We start from the raw sequence: 22,472 nt of genomic DNA, 5'->3' as shown, positions 1-22,472 counted from the left end.
ATGCCCCTTGGCCATTGATCCCCCCACCAAGGGGAACAGTTTCTTCCGCTATGCCACTGATCACTTATCATTCTCGCCATGCTGTGCTTCCTCCTCCCCTCTTGCGCAGTAGAACCATCCACGGTTCCATGAAGTTGGCTGCCACAGTATCCAAAATGGTGTATCTGTTAGAAAGGGGTTGGCCACATGGGACTCTGGACTACTCGCCTTCCTCTACTCTGCCAGGTGGTCACCCATGCCCTTTCTGCCTGTTCAATCTTCACCTGCGCTGTAACCACCTCGCTGAATCTGCCAGCCTCGGCCCGCTCAGCATTGTGGATGCTCCACAGTGAATACACCCTCAGCTCCAGCTCCCAAATGTGGTTAGCCAGGAGCTGCAGTTGGTCATACTTCCTCCACATGTCACCAGGGACAACTGCAGTTTCCATGATTTATGGGTGTGAGTTCTGCCCTTAAGCCCCTAGTTTACTCCCTTTTTTAAACAAAAACAATATGCTGTATAAGAATACTGTTAACTTAGCTATGTTAAGCATAACTTTTCTTCCCTCACCCTACTTCGCTTACTTATATTACTTTATTATGATGACCCTGATTTTCAGTTATTTGTGTTTCTCAGTTAATCTCTTCTTCCAAAACAAAACTTTTAAAAATCATGATTGAATCTCTGTGATGCTGACTGCAAGGACACTGTTCCCAGACTGCTTCACTGCGACACTGACTGCGAGGACACAGTCCCCAGACCGCTTCACTATGACACCGACTGTGAGGACACTGTTCCAGACTGCTTCACTGTGACGCTGACTGCGAGGACATCGTTCCCAGACTGCTTCACTGTGATTCTGACTGCGAGGACACCGTTCCCAGACTGCTTCACTGTGACACTGACTGAGGACACCGTTCCCAGACTGCTTCACTGTGACACTGACTGTGAGGACACTGTTCCCAGACTGCTTCACTGTGACACTGACTGCGAGGACACCATTCCCAAACTGCTTCACTGTGGCACTGACTGTGAGCACACTGTTCCCAGGTCACTTCACTGTGACACTGACTGTGAGGACACTGTTCCCAGACTGCTTCACTGTGACACTGACTGTGAGGACACCGTTCCCAGGTCACTTCGCTGCGACGCCAACTGTGAGGACACCGTTCCCAGATCACTTCACTGTGACACTGACAGCAAGGACACCATTTCCAGGTCACTTCACTGTGACACTGACTGCAAGGACACCATTCCCAGACTGCTTCACTGTGACGCTGACTGCGAGGACACCTTTCCCAGGGTACTTCACTGTGACACTGACTGCGAGGACACCTTTCCCAGGGTACTTCACTGTGACACTGACTGCAAGGACACCATTCCCAGACTGCTTCACTGTGACGCTGACTGCGAGGACACCTTTCCCAGGGTACTTCACTGTGACACTGACTGCAAGGACACCATTCCCCGACTGCTTCACTGTGACACTGACTGCAAGGACACCATTCCAAGACTGCTTCACAGTGACACTGACTGCAAGGCCACCATTTCCAGGTCACTTCATGGCGACGCTGACTGTGAGGACATCGTCCACAGATCGGAACATTATGAGGCAAAATTTGAAGCTGAGCCACGCAAAGAGATTGTTAGGAGAGCTGACAAAATGTTTCAAAGATCATCTTAAAAGACGCAGAAAAGTTAGTCCTTAGCAACTGAAGGTGCGGCCACCAATGGTGGAGCAATTAAAATCAGCAATGCTGAAGAGGCCAGGATTAGTTGAGCATGAATATTTCGTATGGCTATGGAGCTGGGAGAGATTACTGAGATAGGGTGGGATGAATATGACAGTGAAGGCATTTGAGAGCAAAAAAATAATTTAGCTGTCACATAATCACAGAATGTATGGTGCAGAAGGAGGCCATTCAGCCCATTGAGTCTGCAGCGGACCTTGGAAAGAGCATCACACCTAAGAGCATACCCCCACACTTCCCCCTATCCCCATAACCCCACCTTACTTTTTTTTGGACACTAAGGGCAATATAGCATTGCCAATCCACCTACCCCCTGCACATCTTTGGACTGTGGGAGGAAACCGGAGGAAACCCACGCAGACATGGGGAGAACATGCAAACTCCGCACAGACAGTGACCCAAGCCGGGAGTCGAACCTGGGACCCTGGCGCTGTGAAGCCATTGTGCTAACCACTATGCCACCGTGCTGCCCATAATGGCAATAGATTATTTTGAAATTTGCATTTTGGTAACTGCTTTGTAAATCTCTGCAATGATCACCATAAACGGAAAAACAATTGCATTTATATAGCCCCATTAACAACTCCGGAATTACAAAAGCATTTTACGGGCAATAGGGTACTTTTGAATTTTAACCAGTGTTGTAAAGTCGGAGACACATCAGAAATATATAAGCTTTTGGAGAAAAACAAATAAACCAATCGAACTAAAACAAATGGAGAAAGTGAGGTTGGCCTGTGGAATTGCCTGTCTCAGAAATCAGTGAAGGCTGGACCATTTAATTTATTTGAGGCTGAATTAGACTTCTTCTGATTGACTAAGGGGGGGGGGGGGGGGGGGGGGGGGGGGGGAGGTGGTGCAGACAGGAAAGTTGAAGCTACATTCAGATCAGCTGAATGCCCTACACATGCTCCCAAGTCCTATGCTGCAATAAGAATAAAGAACAAAGAAAAATACAGCACAGGAACAGGCCCTTCGGCCCTCCAAGCCTGCGCCGACCATGCTGCCCGACTAAATTAAAATCTTTTACACTTCCGGGGTCCATATCCCTCTATTCCCATCCTATTCATGTATTTGTCAAGATGCCCCTTAAATGTCACTATCGTCCCTGCTTCCAAAAACCTCCACCGGCAGTGAGTTCCAGGCACCCATTAGCCTCTGTGTAAAAAAACTTGCCTCGTACATCTCTAAACTATCCCTTGCACCTTAAACCTATGCCTCCTAGTAATTGACCCCTCTACCCTGGGAAAAAGTCTCTGACTATCCACTCTGTCTATGCCCCTCATAATTTTGTAGACCTCAATCAGGTCGCCCCCCCCCCCCCCCCCCCCCCCCCCCAACCTCCTTCGTTCCAGTGAGAACAAACCGAATTTATTCAACCTCTCCTCATAGCTAATGCCCTCCATACCAGGCAACATCCTGGTCAATCTCTTCAGCACCCTCTCTAAAGCCTCCACATCCTTCTAGTAGTGTGGCGACCAGAATTAAGCACTGTACTCCCAAGTGTGGCCTAACTAAGGTTCTATACAGCTACAACATGACTTGCCAATTTTTATCCTCAGTGCCCCAGCCAATGAAGGCAAGCATGCCATATGCCTTCTTGACTACCTTCTCCACCTGTGTTGCCTCTTTCAGTGACCTGTGGACCTGTACACCGAGATCTCTCTGACTGTCAATACTCTTGAGGATTCTACGATAAGTTTGCTCACAACAAGCACCCACAAACAATTTGATAATGACCAGGTTATCTGTTTAAATGATGTTATTTGAGGGATAATTATTGGCCAAGATGCTGGGAAGAATGCCTTTGCTCTTGTTTGAAATAGTGCAATGGGATCTCTTACCTGAGAGGACAGGCTGTAGTTTACCATCTCGTGTTTCCCGGCAATGCGCCATTCCCTGGCGGTGGAATTCTCTGCTCCCTCCGCTTGTCAATGGGATTTCCCATTAAACCCACCCCATGCTGCTGGGAAACCGCTGGCTGGAGAATTCCAGCCCTCATCTGAGTGACGGTATGTCTGACAGTACAGCACTCCCTCGGTGCTGCACTGGAGTGTCAGCATAATCTATGTGCTCCAGTTTCTATAGTGCCACATGGACTTATTAGCTTCTGTGTTAGATGTGAGAATGCTACCCAGTGAGCTATGGTGTTATGACAGGAAGCGGCAGAATATACTTAAAAGTCAAAAAATATTTATCATTGTGATTTAGGAGGTTTTCTATCTGGTTTGAAGTTGGCTTAATTACGGATCAAAACCTTTAAAATGCCTTATTTGTTCCTGTCAGCAATCATTGCTCATCTCTTTAAAATAAGAAATGCAGGCAATGATGTAGCTTACATTAAACTAGTTTAATGAGGATTGCACAGAGCTGTTTCAAATACTGCACTGAATTTCTTAATCATATATTTGTTAGTTGACTAAAAGGTAATTATAAATGTATTAAAACACATCTTTCGAAACGTGTTACAAAACCTTCAAATGGAAACATAAAATGGATCAGAAGCTTGGTTTGCAACCCAAAAAATACCTGCCCCAATTTAGTTCCACCGAGAGAATGGGGCGATTTCTGGCAAACAGTATTTAATATACAAGGGTGCATTGGTATGCATGTGGATCAGATCCAACATAAACATTGAGCTACAACACTGCCATCTAGCTGACAAGGTAGATAAGGGAAGGAGGTGGTGAAGTTGAATTGCCACTGGACTGGTGATCCAGAGACCCAGAGTAATACCCTGGGGACTTGGCTTTGAATCCTGCCACAGCAGGATTTGAATCCAATCAATAAATATCTTGATTTAATTTCATTTTAAAAAAATCCCAGCTGGTTTACTAACGTCCTCTAGGGAATTAAATCTGCTCTCTGGCCTGAGCAACATGTGACTCTAGATTCACAGCAATGTGGTTGACTCTTAAATGGCCTAGCAAGCCAGTGGTATCAAACCACTACAAAGTCAATAAAAAAGAAAGAACCGTCATTGACTGAGGCACAGGAAATGATTATGGCAAATCTGACTAGCATTTGGGGGCTTGTGCCAAAATTGGGAGAGCTATCTCACAGACTAGTCAAGAAACAGCCTGCCCCAGTATATGGTTCCTTCCTAATGATTCTCTTATCTCCCCTTTCTTTATTTTTCTGCCGTTATCATTTTGATCCATGGATACTTAATGGACATGTATCTTGAAGTCAAGCAGCAGAAAGAGTGAGGAATTCAAAAAGTTGCAACATAGTATATGGTGCTAGTTTTCGAGCAACAGAACTTAGACTTTGTGGCACCCGAGAGATAGGGTGGGACTTGGTTTGATTGGCCGGCTGGTGACCAATAAATTGGCCAACAGACCATATTCTGCCCGGTAAGAGGTGATAATTGGGTCCTACCCAAGTGGGATGATTTCCAGACACCTATGGAAAGCAGAGTTGCATCCTGGACACTCAAAGACGAAGGAAATCAGTGCCTGCTCTCCCTCTCTCTCCAGAAGTGTGGGCTACCGTATTTCTGAAACTGCAGAGACCTGAATGAATGAGTCTACAGTAAAAAAACCCATCACAGATTGAAACTAGAAATCTTGAACTAAAGCCTTGAAGTGAAGTGTGCTTGAAGGCAACCATCTGAAACAAAAACTCTTTATCCTTTCACTTATTATTTTCACCCCTCCCTTCCCCTGTGTGTTTGTTTGTCTTTTGTGTGTGTGTGGAAGATGGGGCAAGTTAGAAATTAGATCATAGTTAACCAGTTGTATTTGCAGCATATTTAATTATAGTTTTGGTTATAAATAAAAAGTAATTGTGTTTAAATTTACAAACCTGGTGACTGTAAGTATTGGGCAGCCAAGGACCAAAGACTCAGGTATTTTTCGAAGAATTATTGGTTAATTCAATTGTGTTGGGACTCCAGGTCAAGGGGAGCTTCATGGCTCAGGTCAAACAAGGAAACCTGCTGACCTACTGCGCTCAGCACCCCACCCCCCCCCCCCCCCCACTTCCCCTCAGCTGATAAATCAGTATTCCTCCATGAGGAAACACTGAGGGTGGCAAGGATATGCAAGACTGGATCTGCAGCAGGTGGTGAGGGAACCAACAAGAGGGAAAAATATACTTTTTACATTTTTAAAAAATAAATTTGGAGTGCTCAATTAATTTTTTCCAGTTCAGGGGCAATTTAGCGTGGTCAGTCCACCTACACTGCATATCTTTGGGTTGTGGGGGCGAAACATAGGGAGAACGTGCAAACTCCACACGGCCAGTGACCCAGAGCTGGGATCGAACCTGGGACCTGGCGTGTGAGGCAGCAGTGCTAACCACTGCGCCCCGATGCTGCCCTGGGAAAAATATACTTAACCTCATCCTCACCAACCTGCCTGCCGCAGATGTGTCTGTCCATGTCGTGTAGGAGTGACCACCGCACAGTCCTTGTGGAGACAAGGCCCGGTCTTCACATTGAGGATGCCCTCCATCATGTGTGGCACTACCATCATGCGAAATGGGATAGATAGAACAGATTTAGCAATGCAAGACTGGGCAACCAGGAGGCTCTGTGGGCCAACAGCAGGATTGTACCCAGCCACAATCTGTGACCTCATGCCCGGAATATTCCCACTCTACCATTACCACCAAGCCAGGGGATCAACACTGGTTTAATGAAGAGTGAAGGAGAGCATGCCAGGAGCATCACCAGGTATAGTGAGAAATGAGGTGTCAACCTAGTGAAGCCACGACACAGGACTACCTATGTGCCAAACAGAATAAGCAGCATCTGACATACAGAGCTAGGCCACCCCACAGCCAAAGGAGCAGATCTAAGCTCTGCAGTCCTGCCACATTCTGTTGTGAATGGTGGTGGGCAATTCAACAACTCACTGGAGGACGAGGCTCCACCAATATCCCCGTCCTCAATGATTGCGGAGTCCAGCAAATCAGTGCAAAACGTAAGGCTGAAGCATTCACAATAACGTCAGCCAGAAGTGCGGAGTGGGTGATCCATCTTGGACTCCTCCAGAAGTCCCCAGCATCAAGATGTCAGTCTTCAACCAATTTGATTCACCCCACGTGTTATCAAGAAACAGCTGAAGGCACTGGGCTATGGGCCCTGACAATATTCCGGGAATAGTACTGAAGACTTTTGCTTCAGAACTTGCTGCAGCTCTAGCCAAGTTGTTCCAATACAGATACAAAACTGGCATCTAGCCAGCAATGTGGAACATTGTCTAGGTGTGTCCAGTACACAAAAAGCAGGTTAAATCCAACCGGCCAATTATCGCTCCATTAGTCTACCCTTTATCATCGGTAAAGTGATGGAAGAGATTATCAACAGTGCTACTAAGCAACATTTACTTAGCAATAATCTGTTCCCTGATGCTCAGCTAGATTCCACCAGGGTCAGTCAGCTCCTGATCTCATTAAAGCCTTGGTTCAAACATGGGTTAGATGGGGTTACAGGGGTGGGGATGGGCCTGGGTAGGGTGCTGTTTCAGAGGGTCAGAGCAGAGCCAATGGGCCGAATGGCCTCTTTTTAGGATTCTGTGAAAAGGATTACCCATTGCTTCTATTCATCCCCAATTTCTTCGGTCTTGAAGAAACAGTGCTGGCATTCATAAGAATATAAGAACATAAGAACTAGGCGCAGGAGTAGGCAGCTGGCCCTTCAAGCCTGCTCCCCCATTCCATGAGATCATGGTTGATCTTTTGTGGACTCAGCTCCACTTTCCTATCCAAACAGCGTGACCCTTTATTCCTTTATTCTTCAAAAAACTATCTATCTTTATCTTGAAAACATTCAATGAAGGAGCCTCAACTGCTTCACTGGGCAAGGAATTCCATAGATTCACAACCCTTTGATAGAAGAAGTTTCTCCTAAACTCTAACCCTAAAACTACTTCCCCTTATTTTGAGGCTATGCCCCCTAGTTCTGCTTTCACCCACCAGTGGAAACAACCTGCCCATATCTATCCTATCTATTCCCTTCATAATTTTAGATGTTCCTATAAGATCCCCCCCCCCGCATCCTTCTAAATTCCAACGAGTACAGTCCCAGTCTACTCAACGTCTCCTCGTAATCCAACCCCCTCAACTCTGGGATTAACCTAATGAATCTCCTCTGCACACCCTCCAGTGCCAGTACGTCCTTTCTCAGGTAAGGAAACCAAAACTGAACACAATACTCCAGGTGTGGCCTCACTAACACCTTAAACAGCTGCAGCATAACCTCCCTAGTCATAAACTCCATCCCTCTGGCAATGAAGGACAAAACTCCATTTGCTCTTAATCACTGTTGCACCTGTAAATCAACTTTTTGAGACTCATGAACTCAGACACCCAGGTCCCTCTGCACAGCAGCATGTTTTAATATTTTATCATTTAAATAATAATCGCATTTGCTGTTATTCCTATCAAAATGGATAATTTGTCAACATTGTATTCCATCTGCCAGACCCTAGCCCATTTACTTAAACTATCCAAATCCCTCTGCAGACTTCCAGTATCCTCTGCACTTTTTGCTTTACCACTCATCTTAGTGTCATCTGCAAACTTGGACATATTGCACTCGGTCCCCAACTCCAAATCCTCTATGTAAATTGTGAACAATTGTGGGCCCAACACTGATCCCTGAGGGACACCATTAGCTACTGATTGCCAACCAGAAAAACACCAATTAATCCCCACTCTCTGCTTTCTATTAATTAACTAATCCTCTATCCATGCTACTACTACATTCAACATCACACCCACTGCTCCGTGTTCGGATCGAACGGCTCAGGTTTCCCAAAAAAGGGCATTTTGACGCTCACAGACAGCTGCTTCAAAGGAACAGTTTCTGCATGAGGTTGGCTCAAAGTGAATTAAAAAATAAACGGTTTATTAAGAGAAATGGCTACTTGCAAGGCATGAGGTCAAGTTTACCATACTCCACAACTCCAAACTAACAGTAAAACCCAAGCTCCTCCCCAGGATTCACACGCCCTGGCCCGATTTGCCCTGCGGGTCACATGACTCTCCGAGAATTCACACCCTAAAGGGGCTCACTATTACAGGTCACAACTCGATTTACCTGTCTGCCCCCCCCCCCCCCCCCCCACTCCTCCAGAACCCTTGACTCCCTTGTCTATGAAAGACCCGTCTAACTCTTGCCTTAATTAAATTCAAATAACAGGGCCTCTGCAGCTACCTAGGGAAGAAGAATCCATGTACGAACAGCCCTCTAAGAGAAAACAATCTCCTCATCTGTCTTAAGAGGGAAACCTCTTATTCTTAAATAGTAATCCCTGGTTCTAGTCACCCCAATGAGTGGAAACACCCTCCTGTTATTCACCCTGTCGAGCCCCTTCAGGTTCTTATATGTTTCAATATGATCACCTCTCATTTTTCTAAACTAAAGGCCCAACCTGTTCAACCTTTCCTCATATAATAATAATAATCTTTATTATTGTCACAAGGAGGCTCACATTAACACTTTAATGATGTTACTGTGAAAATCTCTTCAGCCTCTCATCCTAGGAAGGAGTCGTGTGAATCTTCTCTGAAATACTTCTAATGCAATTCCCTCCTTTTTCACAATGACACCAAAACTGTGCACAGTTTTCCAAATGTGATCACTAATGTCTGTACAGCCATAGTAAAACTCTATTACTTTTATATTCCATCCTCCACACTTAACCTGTTTTTATTTGTAGGAGAGACCAGAAAGCATTGGCACAGCCTCAAACTGAAGGGGCGCTCCTTTAAAACTGAGATGAGGCAGATTTCTTTCAGCCAGTGTGTGGTGAATCTGTGGAACTCATTGCCGCAGAAGGCTGTGGAGGCCTAGTCACTGGGTGCCTTTAAGACAGAGATGGATAGGTTCTTGATTACTAAGTGGACCAGGGGTTATGGGGAGAAGGCAGGAGAATGGGGATGAGAAACATATCAGCCATGATCGAATAGCAGAGCAGACGCGATGGGCTGAGCGGCCTAACTCTGCTCCTACATCTTACGGTCTATATCCCTATGTAGACTCTCTACGACCCCTTCTTGACAACTTACTTTCCGACCCATTTTGGTGTCAAATGCACACCACCAGCATGCAATTAAATACAATTAATATATAATTAACAGTTGGCCTTGAGAAAGTTGTAAACCTTCTTGAACTGCTAATCTATGTGGTGCAGCTGTATGGATGTAAGGGTGTATTTGTTAAAAAATTTGGATTGAATTGGATTGGATTTGTTTATTGTCACGTGTACCGAGGTACAGTGAAAAGTATTTTTCTGCGAGCAGCTCAACAGATCATTCAGTACATGGAATAAAGGGAATTAAACAAAATTCAAGAAAATACATGAGAATACATAATAGGGCAACACAAGATAAACAATGTAACTACATAAGCAATGGCATCGGTTGAAGCGTACAGGGTGTAGTGTTAATGAGGTCAGTCAATAAGAGGGTCATTTAGGAGTCTGGTGACAGTGGGGAAGAAGCTGTTTTTGAGTCTGACGTGCGTGTTCTCAGACTTCTGAATCTCCTGCCCGATGGAAGAAGTTGGAAATTAATTAATTTTAAAAATTCTTTCACAAGATCTGCATGGCACTGGCTCAGCTAACACTTATTGCCCATCCCTAATTGCCCTCGAGAAGGTGATAGTGATCTGCCTGATGCCCATGTGGTGTAAATAGACCCACAGTGCTGTGAGTGAAGAGTTCCAGGATTTTGACCCAGCAACAATGAAGGAACAGCGATATAGTTCCGAGCCAGAATAGTGCGGGTCTCGGAAGGGAACTTGCAGGTGATGGTTTACCGATGCATCTGATACCTGTGTTCTTATACGTTGTAGATGTCAATGGTTTGGAAGGTGTTCTCGATGGAACTTTGGTGAGTTGCAGCAGTGCATCTTGCAGATGTTGCACACTGCTCCCGCTGTGTGTCAGTGGTAGAAGGAGTGAATGTGTAACAAAGTGAATTAAGTCGCAATGGAGGGAAACTTACAAATTCTAAATATCCACGTTACAACTTTAGCATCAACTTTATTATATAGAGTTAAAATCCAGCTGAACATTTCTCGCAAAAGTGAAAATACTTATGGAAACACTCAATTTTACAGTTTAATTCTCCAGGTATGGTGTCCCATTTGGCCGGTGAGCAGATCTACTACGGAGAACAGTGCGACCCTCTATACTTTCTGACTTGATTTATCCGCTCTTGATTGTATTGAATGCCCTCCCGTCGAGCAAGGTGTGCTATTTAATAATGTTTACCTCACAAGAATTCAGTGCACAAAGCTGGACATATTTTCAAAATAAAATCAAGTCTTTGTTCTTAATTCTATGATTCCAGTTGGTAAAATGTGTTGCTCTCTTTAGATGAATCTCTGTAATGTTTCTTAAAAAGTATACAAAATTCGCCCCGGAAAGTGTTGAAGCTTTGTTTTCAGCCAATAAAGGAGTTAAATTATAATATATGACATTAGAACGCACAGCATTCTTGATTAAATTTCCCAGGCTCAGGAGATGCTCTTCGTGGATAGAGAGATGTTGAAACTAAAGAGCATTCTGTTTCCATGACAACTCTCGTTTTTGCCAGCATTCACCATTAGATTGATGCAGATGGGGAAAAAAATCTTTTTCACAGAATTGTCTTTCTTCCCCGTGAGTGATCTCCTCGGATATTCCTGGTTATTTATGAAATATTGTCCGATGATAAAATGGAAATGTTGTCACGGTTGTCGGTCAACAACTTGCAGTTGTAGAGAATGGGAAGAGGGCTCAACGTAAAGCTTCCCATTCGGAGGTGAGTATCTGTCAACAGCATTGAAATATTGTGAGTAGGTGAATCATAATCGAATGAACAGTTACGGTTTTTGGATGAAAGGTTTTCTTCCTTTTCATTGATAACCACAGCAATTGGCAACATTCGGGATTCAAGCAACACAAACAGACCCTGAGTTGAGTTTGATAGGCGATGTGTGAACAGAGCCTTATTTTGTGAATCCTGTGCTAAGCTTATGATAATAATAATAATCTTTACTGTCACAAGTAGGCTTACAGTGCAATGAAGTTACTGTGAGAGGCCCTTAGTCGCCACATTCCGGCGCCTTGTCAATGGACCTGTGCCTTTGTTTTTTTGGCCGTATTTCCATTAGATCAACCTTGCCCGATGTCTGGCCTGTGTCAGCCACCACCCAGCCCCCAAAGCCTCTATATCCATCCCCCGGCCTCACTGTTCAAACTATGGGTAAGATTTTTTTTAAATTCATGAATGGAATCTGGGTGTCACTGATGGGTCAGCATTCATTGCCAATTCCTGATTGCTTTTGAACTGTATTTCAGAGTCAACTGTGGTTCTGGAGTCTCGCACGTAGGCCAGACCAGGTAAGGATGGCAGATTTCCTTCAGGGTTATTTGGCCTGGGTGATGATTGGGACTCAGCGTGTGTAATCACCCCACAATGAGAAACGTTCCTGGGCAGAGACATTTTGGGAGCAATCTATCGTTGTACAATACTTTTTAATAAATACCTTTTGTGTTCACGAATGAAGTCTGTGAAAGAGCATCTTTACATTGTTCACACTACATGATTATAAGGGGCATGGATAGAGTAGATGGGCAGGCACTCTTTCCCAGGGAGGAGAGGTCAGTCACCAGGGGCATAGCTTTAAGGTCTGTGGGGCAAAGTTTAGAGATGAGTGAGGCAGGGTTTTTACGCAGATGGTGGTGAGTGCCTGGATCTCGTTGCCAGGGGAGGTTGTGGAAGAGGGATACATTAGCGGCATTCAAAAGACATCTCAACAAATACATGGATAGGATGGGTATAGAAGGATACGGCACAAGGAAGTGCTGAGGGTTTTGGCCAAGGTTAGTATAGAACATAGAAAAATACAGCACAGAACAGCCCCTTCGGCCATGATGTTGTGGCGAACCTTTGTCCTATATTAATCATAGATTATCATAGAATTTATAGTGCAGAAGGAGGCCACTCAGCCCATCGAGTCTGCACCGGCTCTTGGAAAGTATAATGACTGGTACAGGCTTGGCGTGCAGAAGGGCCTGTTCCTGTGCTGCATTTGTTCTTTGTTCTTTGTACAGTTACATTTTGTTTCATTATTGGGATGTGTTTATCACTGGCAGTAGGTCTGCATTTATTGCCCATTCCTAATTGCCTTTGAACTGTGTTTCAGAATCAACTGTGGGTCTGGAGTCTCGGAGTAGGCCAGGCCGGGTAACAATGGCCTCATGTAGGCCAGACCAAGTAATAATGGCAGATTTCCTTCCCTAATGGGCAGATGGTTACAACAATGGTTTCATGGTTATGACTGGAGTTTTTTTATTGAATTCAAAAGACACCATCTGTGCAGTAATCCTCACGAGACCCACGGAGACCCCCCAATTGATCTCCCCTCTTGGGACCCTTAAAAGCCGGCCCTGACTGGGCCCAGCTAGAACGGTTGTCCCGTTTGGGACCTTGGAGCTGTGAGTCACGTTGCAGCCTTTACTTTTGTTGTTGAATTAAACTTCTTTTGGATTTACCTTCTCTGGCCTCCTGAGATATTACACTGGCGATGAGGAAAACAATGGCCGCAATCCTGGACGTCCTTACTACACTGGAATTTCCCAGCACAGGAATGAGGTGAGACTTTAAAAATGCCGCTTCTCAGAATGTTAGAGGCCTTTGACGCAGGCGTAGAAGATTGGGCCCTGTACACCGACCGGATCCGGCATTTCCTCCATGCAAATGGTATTGTTGGATTTGACCGGAAAATACACCTGACTGCTTGCGGGGCCCCGGCTTTCAGTGTAATCAAGAGCCTCACCTCCCCGGTGGAGATACTGCTTTAGCATGGCTGGGCGAACCCCTGGGGAATATGTTAAGAAATTTATGACGCGCCTTCACAGGTTAGTCGCGCATTGTGACTTTGGCCCATCCCACCTGAGATGTTGGGAGATCGGTTGGTATGTGGTATGAACAATATGGTGAACCAAAGGAAGCTGTTAGCGGAACCATCCTTGGCTCTAAACGGGCCATAGAGTTCTCGCTCTCCTGCGGGAAAGCGGAAAAGGGGGCTCAAGAACTCCAGGATTCCATGGACTACCACGTGCAAAAGTGTTGACCTGCCCCCATTCCAATGCGCGAGAGTCCCCAGAAACAGGATTTACACGACCCAGTCTCCTCCAAAACAGCGCTGTGGTCAGACCCACTGACCAAGAGTCACCACAGCCCAACTGGACATCCCCTCAGAGGAGATGTACTTGCGGGCACTGGAAACATGGCAAATCGAGGCCACCAGAATCGCCTGTGAGCGTGGACGACCTAGCCAGGCGACACAAACACCCCAAGCCCGGGCTCTGCACATTTCCCCACCTGAGGAAGATGGCTTCTTGCCATCATCAGGGACCCCAAAGTAGTCCCAATAAGAATAGCACTCCAAGTTAATTGTCGCGCCTTGAATATGGAAATTGATACAGAGACTGTTGTTGCAATTATTGGGCAACAGACATTCCATTAGCCCCGTCTGGGGATCCAGCACCCAAACTTGAAGGATAACAAGGCCCGATTGGCAACTTACACCGGAGAACCATTTACCATCATTGGGACTATGCAGGGCCCGGTTACCCATGGACTGCGGTCAGTCCAGCTAACAGTGGTAGTGATGCAGTGACCCGGACACTGCCTCCTTGGCCGTGACTAGTTACAGAAACTCCACTTGGACTGGCAACAAATCTTCTGGATGACTGCTGGCGGTTTGACAAAATCCTCGGAATGTATCCAGAGGGTTCCAGGGAGGCCTGACAAAAGTAAAGGGGGCTACAGCTAAAATCTATGATGACCCAGAGGCCCAGCCCAAATATTTTAGGGCCAATCTGGTCCCAAATGTCCTGCTGCCGAAGGTGGATCGTGAGCTGAGCCGGCCTGGAGAACCTGGGCATCACGTGCCCGGTCCAGTTCGCAGAGTGGGCAGTGCCAGTGGTCTTGGCATTGGAGCCAGACAAGTATAGTATTTTGCTCTGACAGACATAATAGGGTAACGTTACTGGACGCAATCTGCTTTGAATCTGTGGTCACTGGTACATAATCTAATATTTAGCAATTGTGCTAATGCAGTCGTGTTTGTGTCTACCAGACTGGAATATAAACTACTTTGATTTTGTAAAGCCTTAGGGAAGTTGACTTATCTGGAATGAGCATTACTTCATTCTGTGCTTCATAAATAGTATATTAAAAGAGTGTAATGGAAATCATACTCTGCCATCCTTTAACCACCGTCGAAGCGTGAGCAGCAAGTATAACTCATTGCTTTCTTTCACCAAAACACTCACAGTGGTGGTGCATGCCAGAATGGCCAGTACAGTAATTAACATCTGTATCACCTTGAGAATAGAGGTAACAGAGATCTTGCCCACGTCAGTCCCAAAACTGTAAGGTCCGTCGGAGAAACATTGGGCAAAATTTTCCCATTCCGCACGCAGCCCGTTTGGTGGTTGATGAGGATCGGGAGTCAAAAAGTCGGAAACCCGCTAGCGTATGGGCGGCACGCTCTCACAGTGGGTAGCACTGTTGCTTCACAGCTCCAGAGTGACAGGTTCGATTCCCGGCTTGGGTCACTGTCTGTGTGAAGTCTGCACGTTCTCTCTGTGTCTGAGTGGGTTTCCTCCGGGTGCTCCGGTTTCCTCCCACAAGTCCCGAAAGATGTGCTGTTAGGTGAATTGGATATTCTGAATGTGGCGACTAGGGGCTTTTAGAACAGACAACATAGAACATACAGTGCAGAAGGAGGCCATTTGGCCCATCGAGTCTGCACCGACCCACATTAAGCCCTCACTTCCACCCCATCCCCGTAACCCAACAACCCCTCCTAACCTTTTAGGACACTAAGGGCAATTTATCATGGCCAATCCACCTAACCTGCACATCTTTGGACTGTGGGAGGAAACCCACGCAGACACGGGGAGAATGTGCAGACACCGCACAGACAGTGACCCAGCGGGGAATCGAACTGGGACCCTGGCGCTGTGATGCCACAGTGCTATCCACTTGTGCTACCATGCTGCCCTTTTCACAGTAACTTAATTGCAGTGTTAATGTAAGCCTACTTGTGACAATAAAGATTACAAATAAATAAAAGCAGTTTACAATTCTCACAATGGCTGGTTAATAGCGGGCCGGTTATCCTGGTGCCGTGGATGCCATTGTCATCTCACGAATGCTCATTAAAACAGCTGCTCGGTGGAATCTCTGCATGCCTCCCAATCTTGCCTCACGCCAGCGGGAAACGGCATCGGCCTCAAACCTGTTTGAGAATGATCGGTGAGCACGAGGCAGATCTCAGTTTCCTACTACTTTGAGGTGAGTGCAACATACGTAGCCTACCTGTCGTAACATTGCTCCGTTCTTGTTGTGCTCAAGGTAGTCAGTCCTAGCCCTCAAAGCCATTCCCTTGTCAGCTCAGGAGATGGCCAAATAGTTGCTGAGAGAACAAGGGGGGATTTGAGGAAAAGCCTTTTTACCCAGAGACTGGTGACGGCCTGGAATGCACTGCCTGGGAGGGTGGTAGAGGCGGGTTTTTGAAAAGTACCTGGATAAACTCTTGGCAATTCTTAACATTCGAGGCTATGGGCCAAGTGCTGACAAATGGATTAGAATTGGCAGATCAGGCGCCTTGAATGCGGCGGTGCAGACTCGATGGGCCGAAGGGCCTTTTCTGCACTGTATTTTTCTGTGATTTAGAACACATACATGTATGCATGTGTGTTCTGCATTCACATTACAGGTTCTGGCATTATGTCTCGCTGGGACAAGATCTTAGAATAGAACATAGAATCTCTACAGTTCAAAGAAGGCCATTCAGCCCATCAAGTCTGCACCGGTCCTCTGAAAGAACACTCTGCCCAGGTCCATACATAGATACGTAGAATTTACAGTGCAGAAGAAGGCCATTCGGCCCATCGAGTCTGCACCAGCCCCCACAAAGAGCACCCTACTCAAGCCAACGTATCTACCCTATCCCCGTAACCCCCACTTAACCTTTTTGGACACTAAGGGCAATTTAGCATGGCCAATCTACCTAATCTTTGGACTGTGGGAGGAAACCGGAGCACCCAGAGGAAACCCACGCAGACACAGGGAGAACGTGCAGACTCCGCACAGACAGTGACCCAGCAGGGAATCGAACCTGGGACCCTGGAGCTGCGAAGCAACTGTGCTAACCACTATGCCACCATGCCGCCCTTAGCTTTGGTGAATGGTGATGTGCTAATGTGCTCACTCTTTGAATGTAAAGTCCACTGAGGGACAACAGCGATGTGAGACAAGTCTCATGCTTTTCCACCATCTAATGATGCTAACTGTCACAACTAAGGTGAGGACCAGCCAAGGGAGCTCATCCAAAAGTACATGTCGTCGGTTCAGGTGCCACCACCTGTGGAGACCCAAATACCGCTCGAGTATCAGTGCTGATGAGCTGCCCTCACTCATTTGTGTCCCTTAAGGAATAATGGTCAGAAACGGTTCTGTCATACACTTCTGACAAAGATTTAAACGCATCTCTGTGACAACACTGGAAACTATACACACTGAGGTTGACATCGCCTGAATGTTAATCTCAGAGTGGGATGCTATAACTGAGTGGGAGGTTGGTTAAACCTCGTTAAGAGGATCCCAAACAACAAAATCGCAACACCTTCAGTTGACCAGAACGTTCACATACCCAGAAAATGATTTCACAAAATCGCAATTTATTTGCAGTGACAGCGCACTCGTGAAGCAAAAGTGTCTGAACTTTCCTAACCCTGCACTGGTTCAGCCCCGACATCGGAAACAGAGCTGGACGCAGCCTGCTGACTGCCAAGTCTTGGTGCCTGGAATGACCTTGGAAGACTTCTCTGGTGGCCCGAGGACTGGCGAACCCCATTGGGCAGCACGGTGGCACAGTGGTTAGCACTGCTGCATCACAATATCAGGGACCGGCCTTGGGTGACTGTGTGGAGTGTCCACATTCTTCTCCTGCCTGCGTGGGTTTCCTCCGGGTGCTCCGGTTTCCTCCCACAGTCCAAAGATGTGCAGGTTAGGGGGATTTGCTATGATGAGTTGCCCTTAGTGTCCAGAGGTGTGCAGGTTAGGTGGGGTTACGGGGTTGCGAGGGAATAGGCCAAGGTAAGGTTCTCTTTCAGAGGGTCGGTGCAGACTCAGTTAGCCGAATGGCCTCCTTCTGTAGAGATTCTCCTGCTTGGGGGCAGAGGCCTCCTTGGTGGCTTGCACAGCTGAGTGGGTGTGGGCAAAGGCAAAAGGGACTGTGAGCGGTTGTACATCCTTGGAGTGTCCGGTTGATGCCCATCTTCCCTGTGGGTGACAAAGGGCCTGGCCTGACCACTGTAGGTGCAACGGGGGGCATGGCAGCACAGTGGTTAGCACAGTTGTTTCACAGCTCCAGGATCACAGATTCAATTCCCGGCTTGCGTCACTGTTCCTGCGGAGTTTTCACTTTCTCCCTGTGTCTGTGTGGGTTTCCTCCGGGTACTCCGGTTTCCTCCCACCGTCCAAAGATGTGCAGGTTAGTGGATTGCCATGCTAAATTGCCCTTAGTGTCCAAAAAGGTTAGATGGGGTTACTGGGTTGCGGGGATAGGGTGGAGGTGTGGGCTTAGGTATGGTGCTCTTTCCAAGGGCTGGTGCAGACCCGATGGGCCGAATGGCCTCCTTCTGCACTGTAAATTTTATGATTACTATGAACTGGAGGGAGGTCAAGGTGCCTTGTCCACCTGTTGGGTCCCCGCCAGGGTGTGTGGTCATTAAGTGTAGGACCGAGTGCAAATATGGAAAAAGCTGCTAGACCAAGGTCTCCACGATGGATGTCAACCTCCCTCAAGACATTTGACATCTGACAGAAGGGGATGGACTCCTACATCGTTCGCTCCAGTCTGCTGAATCTCTGCCTCCTGTTCTTCCACCTGTTCTTGCATCTCCATCATTGAGCTAGCAGCCGCTTCCAGGGTCTCATCAACTGACTGGGGCTGAGCAAGTGCCAGAGACCCGGGTTCTCCCTGCCTCCAACTGCTACGGGAACGCATCTGTGAGGTGTTCTCCAAAAAGTGGCACCGAGTCTAACCTAGAACTGTGCCCACCGAGGGTGAGCTGGTGGAGGCTGTGGAGCGTTGTGACGGTTCGTGAGCCCCCTCATTCTTGGACGTGCTCTGGGGGCTTGGAGTGCTGTTCAGTTGCCTGGCTGCCCTTGATCTGCTCGTGTCTAAAACTAGAGAATAAAGTTTTAGTGGATGTGCTTAAGCTATATCAGGGTACATTTAACTCACTGTAGTTGTCAGGGTTTGATGAAGTGATGGAGTGAGACCAATATGAAGCTGCTGGGAGTTGCCTGTGACGAATGCAGGCTTTTCGATATGTTGAACCTTGGGCTTCATAAATCCAGGTATTGAGTAAAAAGCATGGAAATTATGCTGACGTTTTAGTAGTGACCCTACCAGAGATTTATGGAGCATTAGTTTATAGAGTATTCTGTCCAATTCTGGTCACCAACTGTGGATGTGAGGGATTCTGAGTAAAGGAGATTGAGGTAAGATTTGTTAGAGGTGGACAACTTTATCACAGGTTTAGATGAGTTAGGCAGAGAAAAGTTGTTCCCAGCTGATGGCTCAAGACAAGAGGACGCAGCTAAGGTTTTGGGCAAGGGATGCAGGAATATGTTTATCTTTATGATGCGAGTGATAATGACCTGGATGCTGCTGCCTAGGAGGTGGTGGAAGTGAAGCCAATGAATGATAGATCATTAATGAGAGAAATTACAGAGATAAACTTCCAGAGCCATGGGGACACAATGGACGGAATAGTTGTGTTCTGTGTTCTGTACCAAAATGACCCCGTGGCTGGATTTTCCAGGTCCAATTATTGATCGGCTGGGAGGCGTGAGGGCTGGCAAAATGTCAGAGGGAGGCATCAGGAGACGGTCCGACACTGTGCCATATACCCAGCAGCAGGAAACATGGTGGCTTGGCCGTTTTGCGACAGCCAATTAAGCCACTTAAATTTATTTTTAGAATACCCAAATCTTTTTTTTTCCAATTAAGGGCAATTTAGCATGGCTAATCCACCTCGTCTGCACATCTTTGGGTTGTGGGGGCAGACACGGGGAGAATGTGCAAACCCCACATGGACAGTGACCCGGGGCCGGGATCGAACCCGGCTCCTCAGCGCCATGAGGCAGCAGTGCTAAACAGTACGCCACCATACCTCCCATTTGAGCCACTTAAACAACTAATTAAGAGCTGCTGTGGGCTTTTGTGGACACTGCCAGGTCACTTCGGGAGCTTCCCAATGGGATCAGGGGTGAGGGGATGCAGGGGCCTCATTTATGGGAATTCTATAGCGCACAGAGTGTGCCTCCCCCCCCCCCCCCAGTGACTGTCCCCACAGCAATGGTGCACCAGTTGTCTCAAAAGCGCCATCCTCACACATTCCACCCCCTCACCTGGGGCTCACCTGTCTGGCCCCGACTTTACCTCTCTTTGAGCGTGCCTCACTGTTGTGGTGTCCTCTCCTTGATCATATATCACTTTGGACGTAGGCGGGGAAACCAAACAGGGTAAAGATGCTGTGGAGGCCTTTAATGATAGTGGCAGCTGTCATGTCGGGACAGGGAATGGCGAACGGAACCAGGTGTACTTGTCAATCACGTTCAGGAAGTATGTGTTGCGGTCGGTGGATGGGAGGGGCCCTTTGAAGTCCATACCAAGTCGTTCAAAGGGGCGGGAAGCCTTCACCAGGTGCGCTTTCTCTGGCCAGTAGAAGTGCGGCTTGCACTCCGTGCAGATTTCGCAGTTCCTGGTGACGGTCCTGGCCTCCTCGATGGAGTAGGGCAGGTTGCGGGTTTTGATAAAATGGAAGAAACGAGTGACCCCTGCATGGCAGAGGTCATCGTGGAGGGCCCGGAGTCAGTCCACTTGTGCGTTGACACATGTGCCGCGGGATAGGGCATCAGGAGGCTCGTTTAGCTTCCCGGGATGATACAAGATCTCGTTGTTGTAGGTGGAGAGCTCGATCCTCCACCGTAAGATCTTATCGTTCTTTATCTTGCTCCTCTATGCATTATCGAACATAAAGGCTACCGACCGTTGGTCAGTGAGGAGCGTGAGTCTCCTGCCGGCCAGGTAATGCCTCCAATGCCGCACAGCTTCTACTATGGCTTGGGCCTCCTTTTCAATGGAGGAATGGCGGATTCGGAGGCATGGAGGGTGCTTGAGAAGAAGGCTACGGGCCTGCCCGCTTGGTTGAGTGTGGCCGCCAGAGCTACGTCGGATGCGTCGCTCTCGGCTTGGAAGGGAAAGGATTCATCGATTGCGTGCATCGTGGCCTTTGCGATGTCTGCCTTTATGCGACTGAAGGCCTGACGAGCCTCTGCCGACAGGGGGAGAACCATGGATTGGATTAGTGGGCGGGTCTTGTCCGCATAGTTTGGGGACACACTGGGCGTAATATGAAAAAAACCCCAGGCAACGTTTCAGGGCCTTGGGGCAGTGTGGGAGGGGGAACTCCATGAGGGGGCACATGCATTTGAGATTGGGGCCTATGACTCCATCGTGCACTACGTAGCCGAGGATGGCTAGACGATCGGTGCTGAACACGCATTTCTCCTTGTTATAGGTCAGGTTAAGGAGATTAGCGGTATGGAGAAATTTGCGGAGATTGGTGTCGTGGTCCTGCTGGTCGTGGCCGCAGATGGTGACGTTGTCGAGATACGGAAACGTGGCCCGCAAACCGTACCAGTCAACCATTCTGTCCATCTCCCACTGGAAGACCGAGACCTCATTTGTGACACCGAAGGGAACCCTTAGGAAGTGGTAGAGCCGCCCATCTGCTTCGAATGCAGTGTACTTGTGGTCGTCCGGGCGATAGTGAGCTGGTGGAAGGGGGATTTGAGGTCCACCGTGGAAAAGACCTTGTATTGTGCAATCTGATTGACGAAATCAGATATGCGGGGGAGAGGGTACGCATCGAGCTGCGTATACCTGTTGATGGTCTTACTATAATTGATGACCATCCTGTGCTTCTCCCCGGTCTTTACAACCACTACTTGAGCTCTCCAGGGGCTGTTGCTAGCCTCGATAATACCTTCCTTCAGTAACCGCTGGACTTCTGACCTAACGAAGGTCCGGTCCTGGGCACTGTACCGTCTGCTCCTGGTGGCGACGGGTTTGCAATTAGGGGTGAGGTTCGCAAAAAAGGAAGGCAGGATGACATTGAGGGTCTCGAGACTGCAGACAGTGAGGGGGGTATAGGGCCGCCAAATTTAGAGGTTAAGCTCTGGAGGTTACATTTGAAGTCCAATCCCAGGAGTGTGGCAGCGCAGAAGTGAGGGAGGACGTAGAGTTGGAAATTCTTAAAACCTCTTCCCTGGACTGTGAGGTTAGCTATGCAGAACCCCTTGATCTCTACAGAGTGAGACCCGGAGGCCAGGGAGATTCTCTGGTTAGCTGGGTGTATAGGGAGGGAGCAGCGCCTTACCGTGTTGGGGTGTATAAAGCTCTCTGTGCTCCCGGAGTCGATCAGGCAGGATGTCTTGTGTCCGTTGATGAGTACAGTCGTTGTAGCGGTCGAAAGAGTTCGGGGCCGAGACTGGTCCAGAGTCACCGAGGCAAGTCGTGGCAGAAGCTGATGGGATTCCTCGGGCGGTGTGCGGTCATCCGAATCGGGGTCTTGAGACTCCAGCCAAGGTGGCGGCGCCCACGGGTTGCACATGGCCGGGGGTGGGCAAGATGGTGACCCCCACGC

At 47.7% G+C, this 22,472-nt stretch overlaps 1 long non-coding RNA gene across 3 annotated transcripts in view; it reads right to left on the bottom strand.

Annotated features, from left to right (window-relative positions):
• Positions 1 to 10,216: 10,216 nt before the first annotated feature.
• The window catches only part of LOC119952036, a 107,891-nt gene continuing 95,635 nt past the window's right edge, over positions 10,217 to 22,472 (bottom strand). For all 3 annotated transcript variants that reach the window (XR_005457745.1, XR_005457746.1, XR_005457748.1), the window contains one exon: positions 10,217 to 11,498. This is a non-coding gene — a long non-coding RNA (uncharacterized LOC119952036). The remainder of the gene's footprint in view (positions 11,499 to 22,472) is intronic.

Source organism: Scyliorhinus canicula, chromosome 17 (assembly GCF_902713615.1).
Source record: "Scyliorhinus canicula chromosome 17, sScyCan1.1, whole genome shotgun sequence".
Classification (NCBI taxonomy): domain Eukaryota; kingdom Metazoa; phylum Chordata; class Chondrichthyes; order Carcharhiniformes; family Scyliorhinidae; genus Scyliorhinus; species Scyliorhinus canicula.
The sequence above is the reverse complement of the archived record's forward strand: the minus strand, read 5'-3'. Positions and strand labels throughout refer to the sequence as shown.